We start from the raw sequence: 14473 nt of genomic DNA, 5'->3' as shown, positions 1-14473 counted from the left end.
GAATACTACTACTTATTGCCGCCGCCGCCGCCGCCACCACCGCTGCTGCTGCTGCTAATAATAATAATAATAATAATAATAATGAGCCAGTTCGGTGCTTAAGTAGTGAGTTTATGATTGACTCATTTCACACAGCATCAATTTATCTATGTATCTATTGCCAGACGCCTTAATCCCGTATGGGGTGGCCACAAACAAATCGCCTCCACGTCGCCCTGTCCCCCGCCGTTTCACTGCCCTGCTCCCAACTCACACCCCCCTCTCTCATATACCGTACCTCTCCACTCCATCCCTCCATCTCATCCTCGGCCTCCCCCTCCCTCTCCCCCCCTCCACCTCACTCACATACATTCTCCTCGTCAGTCTCTCACTCTCCATCCTCTCCACATGGCCAAACCACCTTAGTGTGTTCCTTCTAACGCTTCCTATCACATCCACATCCACATCACAACGCTCCTTTATATCCTCATTTGTCCGCCTGTCTCTCCATGTGACTCCACAGGCTCCTCTTAAATAATTCATTTCCACTGCTCTCACTCTTGCCTTGTTGTCCTCCCAACAACGTCCAAGCTTCACTTCCATACGTTAGAGTTGGTATCACAATACTGTAATGTAGTAACTTTTTCACTTCCATGCTCACTTCCCTGTTTCTTATCACTGGTGTCAAGGAACCAGTAATCTTTCTTCCGTGTTGTACCCTTTCAACCACTTCACCCTCTAAACTTCCATCCTTACTCATCACACTCCCCAAGTACTTAAACGTACATTTTTCATTTCCTCACCATCCAGCCTCACTGTACATTCACTGACTTCACCTCTGTCACTCAGCATGCTTTATTTTTTAACCCTGCTTCACCTCATCCTTGGCAGAGAAAAAAAAGCCGTGGTAATGCTGATATACGAATCTCAGGTTTCGTTCGAATAGACAAGGAAAGACAAGGATTGTGGAAAGTATTAAGAATATATGGAGTAGATGGGAAATTGTTAAAGGCCGTGAAGAGTATGTATGAGGGTGCTAAGGCTGCAGTGCATGTGGATAGTGAACTGAGTGAATTTTTCTGTTTGAAAGTTGGATTGAAACAAGGATGTGTCATGTCTCCATGGTTGTTCAATCTGTACAGTATATGGATGGGGTAATAAAAGAGATACAAGGTAGGGCAGTGGATGTTGGAGCGGCCCAAGTGAGACAGGGCAGTGTTTGGAAACTCCCTGTTCTGTTGTTTGCAGATGATACTGTGTTGTTAAGTGAAGACGAAGGGGAGCTGCAAGGCTTGGTGAATGAGTTTGGGAGTGTGTAAGAAACGGAATCTAAAGGTGAATGTAGGGAAGAGTAAAGTTATGGTCTTCGAGAGAAGTGAAGTCAGTGAATGTACAGTGAGGTTGGATGTGGAGGAAATGGAAAATGTGAGTGCGTTTAAGTACTTGGGTAGTGTGATGAGTAAGGATGGAAGTTTCGAGGGTGAAGTACTTATTAGGGTACAACAGGGAACAATGGTTGCTGGTTCCTTGAAAGTAGTGAAAAGAAACAGGGAAGTCAGCATAGAAGTGAAAAAGCTGCTCCATGACAGTATTGTGATACCAACTCTAACGTATGGAAGTGAAGCTTGGACCTTGTTGGAGGGACAGAAGTCAAGAGTGAGAGAAGTGGAAATGAGTTATTTTAGAGGAGCATGTGGAGTCACATGGAGAGACAGACTGCCATTGAGGAAGTGAAGGAGCGTTGTGGTGTGGATGTGGATGTGATAGGAAGCGTTAGGAGAAACACATTGAGGTGGTTTGGCCATGTAGAGAGAATGGAGAGTGAGAGACTGACGAGGAGAGTGTATGTGAGTGAGGTGGAGGGAGGGAGAGGCCAAGGATGAGATGGAGGGATGGAGTGGAGAGGTATATGAGAGCGGGGTTGTGAGCTGGGAGCAGGGCAATGAAATGGCGGGGTACAGGGTGACATGGAAGTGATTTGTTTGTGGCCACCTCTTACGGTATTAAGGCGTCTGGCAATAGATGGTGAGAGAGGTTTCGCTCGGTCGCTTGTGTTTTCATGCACGATAATGAAGAAAAATAAGAAAGTGCCACAGTTTTATTGCGTTTAAGTTTGTTATTTTTGTAAGGTTTAGGCTCTGCGAACTGGAGAATAAACTTGGAGTGATGTCGAGAATTGGTGAAAACAAGGGAGCATTTCACCATTTAGCAGGCACGGATGAAAAGGCACAGAAGCTTTCCTTTATTATGGCCAGCTTGTGAATAATGCTGGTGTTATTGCTCTCTCTCTCTCTCTCTCTCAGTTCACTGTGACTGGTGGTGTTATCCTGTTTCGCAGAGGTGATGAATCAGTCAGTTGTTCAAGTATCTACCTAGCTATCGCCCAGGGGAGAGAGAGAGAGAGAGAGAGAGAGAGAGAGAGAGAGAGAGAGAGAGAGAGCGAGAGAGAGAGAGAGAGAGAGCGAGAGAGAGAGAGAGAGAGAGAGATTTTTCATTTCTGGGTCGTAAGGTTCGCAGTATATGTTTAGGAGTGAATGATGTTTTTGTCATGTTACCTTGTTCTTTCCAGGTGGCGCGTTTTTCTTTTTCGTTTTCTTTTTCCATGGCATACCCCGCTTTCTCCTGGATGGCAGTGTGTGTGGTCAGTGGTGTAAGTCTGTAATTTTGTTCCTTCACCCTAATTTGGTTTAGGTTGTCGTTGTTTTGCAGCTGTTTTTCACATAGCTAACTGACAGGAAATTGCAACATAATTTCTCTGCATCTTTTGTATGGATTTTTCAGTTTTATGTATTAATTTACTTGTGATGAGCATCTTATTTTGGTGTTCATCTTCTGTCACAGCTCAACATTAAAGATAGACGGATAGAGAGAAAGAGAGGGAGGGAGGGAGAGAGAAGTTTTAGGTCAAGTAAAATTGAGCAGAGTTTACGTGTAGTGACTTGTTTTCTTATTGATGTATACGCATTTCCCTGGTATAGTAGTTATGTGGGGAGGAAGACCTGTGAGGCCCTGGTAGTTGACGGTCATGGGTTGTATACGTAATCGTCCGAAGTAGGCGTCAGATGTGTATGTGTGTGTGTGTGTTGCATTCTCGTGGTGTTACGTGTGTGTGGTTTTGTGGTTTGGCTCGGTAATACCCTGCTCTACCAGTGTACGACGCGTCTTTAAGGTGAACAGTAAAAACAAACTTATCTTCAATTCATAAGGTACTTTAATGCTTATTTAAATTCCTGCAACTGCTGATGATTTTATACGAAAGACGGGAATACCTCTCGTGGTGAAGAGCTGAATCAGTGTTGTTTAACGAAGCAGTTCAGAACATTATTATTATTATGGTTGTTGTTATTATTATTATTATTATTATTATTATTATTATTATTATTATTATCATTATTATTACTACTGCCACCATTATTATTATTATTATTATTATAGCCTTGGCACCCTCATATATTATATTCCTTCAGGGACCTCGTGTTGAAGAAAATTAAACCCTCTAAGTACGGTGACATTTTATACTGTGTTCTCGCAGGAACCAGACGATTTTATTCAGCTTAGGGGAATATTCTGGCCGTGGAGGGGTTAATAGAAGGAATATTTAACCACTCCCTGTTCCAAGAGTCTCCCATCAGCTGAGGAAAATCACCGGACTGTAGGGTTTAAGGTGTATGTTGAAAGAGAGAGAGAGAGAGAGAGAGTGGGTGGGAGGGGGGTAAGGATCTGTTTGAGAAAGTATGGAAGAAAGGACAGGTATAGGAGGGTAGGGAATAGTTGGGCTGGGTGGAGGAAAGAAGGGAGGAATACAGGTCAGACGTCAGACAAGAGAGAGAGAGAGGAGTTAAAACGTATGTTGGAGAGAGAGAAGAGATTAAGACGTATGTTGGAGAGAGAGAGAGAGAGAGAGGAGTTAAAACGTATGTTGGAGAAAGAGAAGAGAGTAAGACGTATGTTGGAGAGAGAGAGGAGTTAAAACGTATGCTGGAGAAAGAGAAGAGATTAAGACGTATGTTGGAGAGAGAGAGAGATTACAGGTGTTTTTACAGTAATATGCTGAAAAAGGGTAATTACAGGAAGACATAAAACCTCTACAGCTTCTTAATCACCCAATTTGTGAGTAATATTCACTATCAACACACATTCTCTCTCTCTCTCTCTCTCTCTTTCTCCCTCTCATCCCGTCAGTCAAGTTTATGTGGCTGGACCTAAACCTGTAAAGTCCCTGACCCCTTTACCCACTCCCCACTCTCCCGTCCCATCCCCTCCCCCTTCTATTCTCCCTCCTCCCCGTCCCCTCCCTTCCTACCCCATCCAGTCCCATATCTTGTGTTCTTTGCTCCCCTCCCTTCCCCCATTCCCTCCCCATCTATTTTCCCCTCTGAGTGTTCCTTCTTTTCTCCACTCTCTCCTCCTCCTCACCCTATGTTATTTTCCTCTTCCTCTCCTTCTCTCCCCCTCCTTTTCCCAGTCGTCTGTATTCACTCCTCTGTCCCTTGCCCCCTACTTCACCACTCCTCTTCCTTCCCGCTTCTCTCCTCTCCTCTTCTTTCCTCTCGTCTCCTCTCCACTTCCTCTCCTTTCCTCTTCCCCTCCTTTCTCGTGTCCTGTCCTCTCCTACCCTTTCCTCTCCTCTCCTCTTGCCTTCCTTTCTCGTCTCCTCTTCTCCCCTCTCCTCTCCTCTCCTTTCTTAGCTAGGGTAGAATACTCGAGTTGCCCTGATAATGAAGGGAAGGATACGAGACAGGAGGGAATATAAAAGACGAAGGGAGAGGAGACGTTTGAGGGAGAAAGAATGTGGGAGGAAAGGAGGTGCTCAAAGAAGGGAGGGAGGGAGATGAGGAGTTAGAGGGATGGAGGGAAAGCATGCATATGAGGAAGAAAGTAGGATAATGGTTATTACATCTTACCGACGGGAGGGAGAGGGGAGGGGGCTTGGAGGGAAGAAAGAAAGAATGCTGGGAGGGATTGTTGCAAGGAGGGAGGAAGGAATTGAGGAGGGAGGAATGCTGGGAAGGAAGTAAGGTGGCGGCTGGGAAGAAAGGGAAACTGGGAAGGAATGAAAGAGAGAGGATGACATGGAAGCTGTGAGTGAGACGGGGTGGAGGGCTGGGAAGGGTAATACAAAGGAAGGCAAATTGCAATAGACCTGTTTGTCCTTTCGTGGCTGTTTGGCATAGGGAAGATTATTACTAGCAAAAGTAGTCTATCAGTTAAAGACAAGGATAGAAAAGCAGGTGGAAAGAGGGAAGGAAGGATGGAGGGAGAGGAGGAAGGCAGGGGTGGGGTGAGGTAGGGAAGGAAGGGAGAGGGGGTTATGTTAAGAAGCTAGGAAGGAGGAAATGAAGGCTTGGAAGAAGGGAGGGAAAGGAATGAGATAGGGAAGGAGGCTGGCAGCACAGGTGAGAGGGAGGGAGGGAGGGAAAGAAGAGAGGGTGGGAGGGAGGGAAGAAGAGATTACGTTGTGAGATGGGAAAGAGGTAAGTAGGCAAGCAGGTAAGTGGTTGGCAGGTAGGAGGGATGAGATGAATATTGAAGAGGAAAGAGATGCTGAGAGGGGGGTCATGCTCTGAGGAATATATAGGACAAATATAGATATATAGATAAGTAGGTAGGTAGATAATAGATAAGTAGGTAGGTACATGGTGGATGGATGGATAGACAGAGTACGAGTAAGAATAGAAGTAAGGATGGCTGGATGGAGAGAGAGAGAGAGAGAGAGAGAGTTGGTGCCTGAGATATTTTTAGATGGGTTGCCAGACATAAGAGAAAGGCGGAGAGAAAGAGAGAGGGGGGGGGAATGTTTACGTTTGTAGGTAGCATAACAGGTGGGAGGGGACAGTAGGCTAAGTAGGTAGATAGATGCGGGTAGATAGGTAGTTGGGTAGGCTAAATTAGAAGATAGCTTATGTAGTTTGCTAGGTAGGTACATTTGGGTGAGAAGGTAGGGTAGATAGGTGGGTTGGTAGATATAAGTAGTCAGATAGGCTAGGTAGCGAAAAGGTTAATTAGGTAGGTTGAGTAACATAGGTAGGCGGATAGGTCAGATATGTAGGTCGATTGACGTAGTTGGGATTACAGGTTAGGTTGGCAGGTATTCCAGGTAGGCAGGTAGGTAGAAACGTGTAGCCTATGTGCGGAATGTAGATAAAAATAGCTAGATAGGCTGGTAAGTATGTGTGTTGGGTTTGTGGGTAGATATGGATAGATATGAAATAGATAAATAAATAATGTTGATAAACCTGACATTGACGCGTGAAAGTGAATGAGAGAGAGAGAGAGAGAGACTGAGGGAGGAGGAGAGGAGGAATAACAAAAAAGAAAGGAGGAAAGAAATGGTGAAAATGAGGGGAGGAAAAGGAAGAAAATTTAGGAACAAAGAAAAAGGAGGAAAAAATTCAGTTTAGGGAGGGAAGAAGAGAAAACGAGAGAGAGAGAGAGAGAGAGCGGTTGAAGGAGGAGGAAGTAATAAAGAACACTGGACAGAAGGTAAGAGGGAGGGGGAGGGGTTCGATAGAGGGTGTGGGGAGGGAGGTGACTGGGGGAGGAGGGAGGGGATAGGGGGGAGAAGACTTGTTATGCTCATATGACAGACTAACCATCCTTCTTCCCCCCCCCCCACCCCCCGCCCCGGGCACTTTCTCCTCCCTCTCCCTTCCGTCTCCAGCATTCCACACCCACACGCTTATCGTCGTCGTCATCATCATCATCATCATCATCCCTCTCCTCCTCCTCCTCCTCCTCTTTCAGTTTTTTCTCACTCCTTCCCTTTCTCTTCCCGTTCCCTTCCTTCTCTCATTCTCCTCCACCCACTCTCACCGTCACCCACCCTCCCCTCCCCTAATGGCCTAACCCAGCCTGACTCACTAACTTCTTCACCTACTTCTGTAATAGAGTTGTAAACACCTGGAAGACACAACCTAAGAATGCGGTAAATCATGATAGATGTTTGTGTAAATATCTGACTTCCTATTCTCAGGTTCGTTCGTATAATATTAAAAATTCTAATCATTTTTTCTTTCCATCCTAACCAACGAGAATTCATCAAAAGTGCGATATCAAACAGTTAATGTCACTTTTTTACTGAGTATGTTGGTACTGAATATAGTTTTTTATCTATTTTTCCCGTAAAATTTCCATTATATTCTTTCTCTTGCGTGGTGGTCCTGCTCACTTTTTCCTGCCGGCTTCGACAGGTTTGGTGGGTGGGGCAGGGAGGGGGGAGCCGTGTTGCTTGAATATCCTTATAAAATTTGATAACATGGCCATTATTGATTTATTTATTCAGTAACAAACAGGCATGAAAGGACCAATAGCTTTTGTTTTTGTTTGCATTCCGCCGTATTTGCACGCTACGCCTCCCCCCGTCTCCTCTCCTCCCCTGCCTTTCCTTCCTCCGTCGCGCTCACTCTCCCTTCTCACCCTTTACCCACTGACCTCAAAACTCTCTCCCTCACTTGTTACCTACTTCCCTCCATTCCCCTCCTCTCGCTCACTCTCTCTTTTCCTCTCATTCACCCCATTCTCTCTCTCTCTCTCTCTTTCTCTCTCTCTCTCTCTCTCTCTCTCTTTCCTCGTCCTTCTTGTCATCGTCCTCCTCCTCCCCTCCTCCTCCTCCTCCTCCTCCTCCTCCTCCTCCTCCTCCTCCTCCCTGCTGTGCATTTTTTTTTTTTTTCGGGACAGGCATCAGAGGAGAAAAGGTTCCACTGACCATATCCCCACCTATCTTGACGTAGTTTGCGAAGCTGTTTTATCTGGGAACAATGGAGTGCGGATGTCTTGATTTGGAATGAGGAACTTTCTCTCTCTCTCTCTCTCATCCTTTATTTCTTTTCCGCCTCCCTCCCTCCAGTTTTCTTTCGCTTTTCTCTTCCTCATTCCTTACCTCCATCCATTATTCTCTCCCTACTTCGTCCTGCACTTCTTTCCCTCGTGCAATTCTTTCCTACTTTCTCGTCTCCTCGTCAGTTTCCTCTTGCATAGAATATTATTACTGCTTGACCGAAATATACCCGACAACAATTCCACCACTTGACATCCCTTCACCAAAACATTGAAAACGATATCTCATTTTAAAAACAAATTCCTGCTAAAACAGAGAGTGAGCCGACAGCAAATGAGAGAAAAAGAGTGATCATATCCCTAAGCTGAGAGTCATTGTCCGCTCGGAAAGAGAGAAAAAGAGAGCGAGGGAGAGAGGAAAAAATGAAGAGACGTGTGAGATGGCAACACCGCCTTGAGTCCGGGAAGAGGTGTCGGTTATGGAATTTTACTTACTTGGTGAAAATATATATATATATTTTAAGTAATTCTCTTTAGTCAGTGGGTTTGTTTGTCTGTTGTATGGCAGGTGTGGTGGTTGTTTCTTTCATTTGTGTTCCTTGATACTCTATAGCCCATGTTTCCATGTGATTTTTATTTTATGCGAGTTTTTGTAATGCCTGGAATTTATTTCATGTGTGTTCTTGGGTCTTAATTATTATTTTCCTCCTCAGGCAAATAAAAAATCTGGCGAAATATAAGACGACCTTGTACTGAAAGAGTTAAAAGAGCTGTTTCTAACTCCTTGACTAGTATGGCCTTTCAAACTAGAAATAAAATCCGATATATAATGGTAATGATGTTTGAATAGATAGCAGCGCGTGCCCTAGATTGGACGCAAACCTGCAACCCACACCACAATATAAACGTCATTACTCTGTTAGGAAAGTTGAATAATTACCGTATTATGACAGTTTAGTCCTGTATTAGAAGACTTTATTACGACATTATTTACCTCTTGACAATGATAACGATTTTTTTTTTTTTTTTTCAAGTTTGTTCTTGCTCCCTTTAACCGATTTTCTTTTGCGAAGGAGATACGTTCCGAGCTGGAATTTCATTATTCCCGTCATTGTGAGAGACTTGAGAGTTGAACAAAGTCGCTTGGAGATGTTTAGAATAAAATATATAGGACGTCCTCCGCCTGAATGGGTTAGTATTTGTTTATGGTTGCTGACACCATTTTTTTTTTTTTTTTAACAGGAAAGTGTGGTGGATTTAGACGGAAAAAATAAAGGCAGTTTCTCTCTCTCTTTCTCTCTCTCTCTCTCTCTCTGGGAAGGACTCTACCATACAGGTGTTCCAAGGGCGTCTTAAACGAGGTCAAGCGCGTAGGCAGTGTGTGGATGGAACCAGAAACGTGGAAGTCTTGAATTACCTGTGAATGGAGGTGTGGCCTACTATACCTGGCCGTCTGATGAGAGTTCTTCATGTGGCTTTTTCTTTTTTCCTTTTTTTCCATCTACTACTACTACTACTACTACTACTATCTCTCTCTCTCTCTCTCTCTCTCTCATAATTCATAATTTGTAATAATGGAAGTAGGTTTAGGATGAGAGCAATGATGTATAAGAAGGATTTGGGAAGGCTTGTCAACTTCAACCCGAAGACATGAAACGAAAAAAATGCATCTGCAACGCCCTATAGTTATTTTTGTTGAGAGAGAGAGGGAGAAAGACCTATCCATACATGGAGGTAAGAATTACCTCCATGCATCCATATGAATTCACTCAGTACCTGTATGTAAGCTAATTCTACGCCCCCTCCCCTCTCCACCTGCCTCCGCCCTCCAGTGTCCTAGTAACCTTGACAGTTCCCCCTCTCTCCCCCCCCCCCAGTATAGCCTGTTCTCATAATGTGGCCAGTTGTTAAGTATGACCATTAAATTTTCACAAGTCATCGTACCTAGGCGTGACCTTAATTTAGCGTTACGTGGGTCTAATAATGTTTTTACCTGCTAGAAGTATTTTAATATGCTGATGTGGCGTGTTTACTTTGTATTTATTATTCATTTGTATTGTTTTTATTCTTTCAACTCCCTATACAATTTTATTCAGTCGTACTCCCTTCAGTCTGGTTACGGTACATGGTTTTTGGATTTATTTTTACCTCCAGACGATTTTATTCACCTGAGAGATATTGTTCGAATTTGAGGGGTTGCAGGTAGCCTTCCCTAACCCATTCATAATTGTGGATCCTTCCAATTTGAGTAGAGTCGTCTGGAAGTAGGGAGATTATAAATTTGTGTAGAATCGTCTGGAAGTAGGGAGATTATAAATTTGTGTAGAATCGTCTGAAAGTATCAACATTATAAATATACGTCGTGGTATTGAAGGGGTTAATCCTACAAACTCATCCCCTAGTAAATTCCTCCCCTCTCTTCTCCAATAAACTTCCTCCCATACCTCCCCCATTGAACTCCCTACCCTCTCACCGCCATTAAACTCCCTCCCCGCTCTCCCCCAGTAGACTTCCTCCCTACTCCGGTAAACTCGCTCCCTTCTCTCTCCCAGTAAACTTCATCCTTTCCCTCCCCCATTAAACTCCCTCCCCTCTCTTCCCCGGTAGACTTTCCTCTCTACCCCAGTAAACTTGCTCCCTTCCCTCCCCAAGTAAACTTCCTCCTCCCCCTTCCCCCAGTTAAATTCCTGCCCTCTCTCCCCCAATAAACTTCCTTCTCTCCCTCCCCCACTTAAATTCCTTCCCTCCCTCCGCCAATAAACTCCCCACTCCCCTTAGTCACGCCCCAGTACGGAAGTGCGTGACGGGAGTAAACAAATGGACGATGTGGCTGCGCTGTTCTCTTGTTTTCCTTCTTTGTGTTCTATCCATTATTTCCTTCCTTCTTTGTGTTCTATCCATTATTTCCTTCCTTCTTTGTGTTCTATCCATTATTTCCTTCCTTCTTTGTGTTCTATCCATTATTTCCTTCCTTCTTTGTGTTCTATCCATTATTTCCTTCCTTCTTTGTGTTCTATCCATTATTTCCTTCCTTCTTTGTGTTCTATCCATTATTTCCTTCCTTCTTTGTGTTCTATCCATTATTTCCTTCCTTCTTTGTGTTCTATCCATTATTTCCTTCCTTCTTTGTGGTCTATCCATTATTTCCTTCCTTCTTTGTGGTCTATCCATTATTTCCTTCCTTCTTTGTGTTCTATCCATTATTTCCTTCCTTCTTTGTGTTCTATCCATTATTTCCTTCCTTCGTGTCTTCATTTTGCTTCCTTTGACGAGAGGGAAAAACGACATTTGTTCCAATTTTTGCTTCCTATTTCTTTCTTGTTCCTTATTTTACACCAGTATATACAGTATGTGTAGATTCTTTTAATGCAGTACCATCCTACCAGAACTCACATCAATGGAATCGAACCCTAAATAGCTTTCCCCTTCATCTTGAACCCACAAAAATCCATTAGTAGAATCCCGCCTCATAGTCTTTCCTGTACCCGAATTTTCTTATTGTTACTTTACTGTGCTATACTTAGGAACTTATAAAACCACAAAAGCTTTAAACAATTAAATCCAGCCTTGTATATTTTCCATATATCTGCGTTTTCTGTTTCACTGGACTCAACGCGCGCGCGCACACACACGCACACTCATTAATCCCTTCACCACGAGGGGGCATAAACTTAATAAAAGTGAAAACATCTGCTCATTGGGAAGGGATTAACTTTTTTTTTCCCCCGAACCTTGGAAGGATAAAAACAAATAAATATCGGTCCATTTTGTCACAATTTCATCGTTATCCTCCCTACGTATATTCTTTTCACCAGCCGCTGGTATGTTTTCCTTAATTCCTGTTGTCAGGTATTCAGTCCCACAGTAATCTGCCACAGATAACATGCACGCCCCACAACGGAAGTGGGAGGGTTAATTAGATTCGTTCTCTGTTTCCTTTCCCTTTTATGTAATTACATTTCCAGAAGGGATTTTTTTTTTCTTCGTCAGTTTCTTGTTTCCCTTCACACACACACACACACACACACACACACACACACACACACACACACACACACACACACACACACACACACATATATATATATATATATATATAATTTATATAATATATATATATATATATATATATATATATATATATATATATATATATATATATATATATATATATATATATATATATATCTATATAGATATGTATATCCGGTATATAAAGCAAACTTCATAGTTTTCATTCGTATTATTGTAATTACTACTGGTTATTGTTGTTGATAGGGTTAGCTAAAATCCGCCACCAGAATAACCCGGTCCCATATTTCCTCCACAGCACGAAAATCGGACGATTAAAAAAAAAAAAATGAACAGGGATCCATTGGCTTTTTACCTCCTTGTTATGTGTTGTACTTCCGGCAGTCATTCTTCTTCACTTCAACTACCGTACGTAATCTCACAGCAACCCACTAGCTACACATGGCTACAAATGGATTCCAGTTCCACGTTTCCAGCTCAGTATGAAAGCGGAAGGGACGGTGAAGTGACAAGTGGTTCAACACATCTTTTTGTCTCCCCAAGGGTTTTGTTTTTTGAGGAGGAGGAGGATGCCAAGAACAAGACGAATACAGTGTTACATTTGCGGAAGCGGGGGTGAAAAATAAATGAGAATCTTCCTAATATTCCTATCCCCCCACATCAACGCGGGGAACTGATATTCGTGCCGTCCTCTTCGTATCCTGGGGGGAAAAAAATGTCTGCAAGCTAGATAGTACTACGCCATAATTAACTGAAACAAGAATGTGGCGTCTAGCAATAGATAGATAGATAGAGAGAAGAATATAAAAGAAAAATTAGCATCGGCCCTCACACCCCTCTAGCGGAGCGCGGGAAACACTGGTGCGGTCCAATTATTTCCGGGTTTATGATCAGAGGCGGCCCCAAGTTGTTAATTTTGAGCGCGGAGGAATGTCAGCGTGGGAAAAAAAGAGGTAGAGGACGCGAAAATTGAGGGGCGTTGAGAGAGAGAGATTTTCTTGAAGCAGTATCTTAGCACTGTAACTAGTTCTTTGCAGATATCTTAACTCGCCCTTTGCAAAACGTTTTACCTCTCTCTCTCTCTCTCTCTCTCTCGTTCGAAAATGAATAAAATTTTATAACATTAGCCAGAATCAGATATTGAGTTCGCATATGGCATCCAAAGTGCTGAAAGTCAAATTATAGTGGGCACGTATTCTCCCACTGACGCCACATAAGCGCCAAAACAAGGGTTTGTATCAAGTTACTGTATATTCATTTCCTCAGCCTCATGGCGCCATTTTGAGCCAGGTAAATGAAGTCGATGATCATTATTGTTGTACGAAATGTATCTGTGTGTTTGTCTGTGTCGAAAATTCAATTCTCAGAAAGTATTGATTGCAGAAGGAAAAGTTATTAATAAAAGTTTTTTAGTTACAGGTAGACGAAGTCGATGGTCATTATTTTTGTACGAAATGTATCTGTGTGTGTGTCTGTCCGTGCCAAAAACTCAGTTCTCAGAAAGTATTAATTGTAAAAGGAAAAATTATTCATAAAAGTTGTTTAGAGTCACAACTTGAGTTCACCTGTCATTCAACCAGCACTGGGAGTCATCCAGGATGGAAACATAATAGTCAAGTTTTCATCTAACATTATTATTACAGTCTGCCTGGCTTACATTTGACGGGTAGTCTTATTTTATTATTATTATTATTATTATTATTATTTTTGCTGTCTCGTGGCAGGGTTGTGATTTTCAAAGATATTTATGATGAACTCCGTCTCGTAACCCAGATTTTGATTTGCAGGGATTTCAAGGCCGGTACCTTCGTCGGTTGAGGAAGCTCCCTAACACCTCTTTCTAGGCGATTTATTTTGCTTTTCGCACCATGCTGACCTCTTCCTCCTTGTCCCTCGTACACATGCACAAAAAAACTCATGATAATTTCTTTCCCCACACTTCTTTTCTTGTCCCTCCTACACATGCACAGAGCCTCATGATAATTTCCCTCTCGTAACTTTGATTTGATATTACAGAAAGAACAAGGAACTTGGGATTCATCTGCACCCTCCTTGTCCACCTTGCAAATAAAAATAAATTACTATACATCAGAGCTTTATGTATTTATTTTTTATTTATTTTCACACTTTAATTCCATATAAGCTCAGGATAGACTTAAAAATAGAGAACTTAGGCTAGACTTTTCGAACTGGGGGGTTTAGATACAGCCTTCATTAACCCCTTTCAGTACTGCAAGGCTCTATGAAGCTAAATAGTATTGTCTGGAAATAAGATTAGTAAACTTTACAAGACGTCTTCTGGGCTAAAAAGGGTTAATCAGGATGGCTGTAAAATTATGCACTTTGTTATAAATCTTTATACTGTTTACATTATCTTTTTTTATAGAAAATAGTGTACAGATTCATAATTACCACTTCACTGCATGAGCGATTACCTTTTTTTCTAGGTGCCTTTGCATGAATAAGGGTGAAGAGAGAGAGCGAGGGAGGGGGGGGGGAAACTAACCCACATGGCCTACATGCAGCTCATGACGGATGAATAGAAAAGGGAAGAAATCGAAACAGCAGTAGAGGAAATGAAGACGAGTGCATGATAAAAAGGCACAGAGAGAGAGAGAGAGGTCATGCCTTAAAGACAGACTGAAGACGGAGATGAGCGACATGCAGAAGACAGCACTAGAATTAC

Source organism: Coenobita brevimanus, chromosome 65, assembly GCF_032717465.1.
Source record: "Coenobita brevimanus isolate Jiangsu-jjx chromosome 65, ASM3271746v2, whole genome shotgun sequence".
Classification (NCBI taxonomy): Eukaryota; Metazoa; Arthropoda; class Malacostraca; order Decapoda; family Coenobitidae; genus Coenobita; species Coenobita brevimanus.
This window is presented reverse-complemented; position numbering follows the sequence as displayed.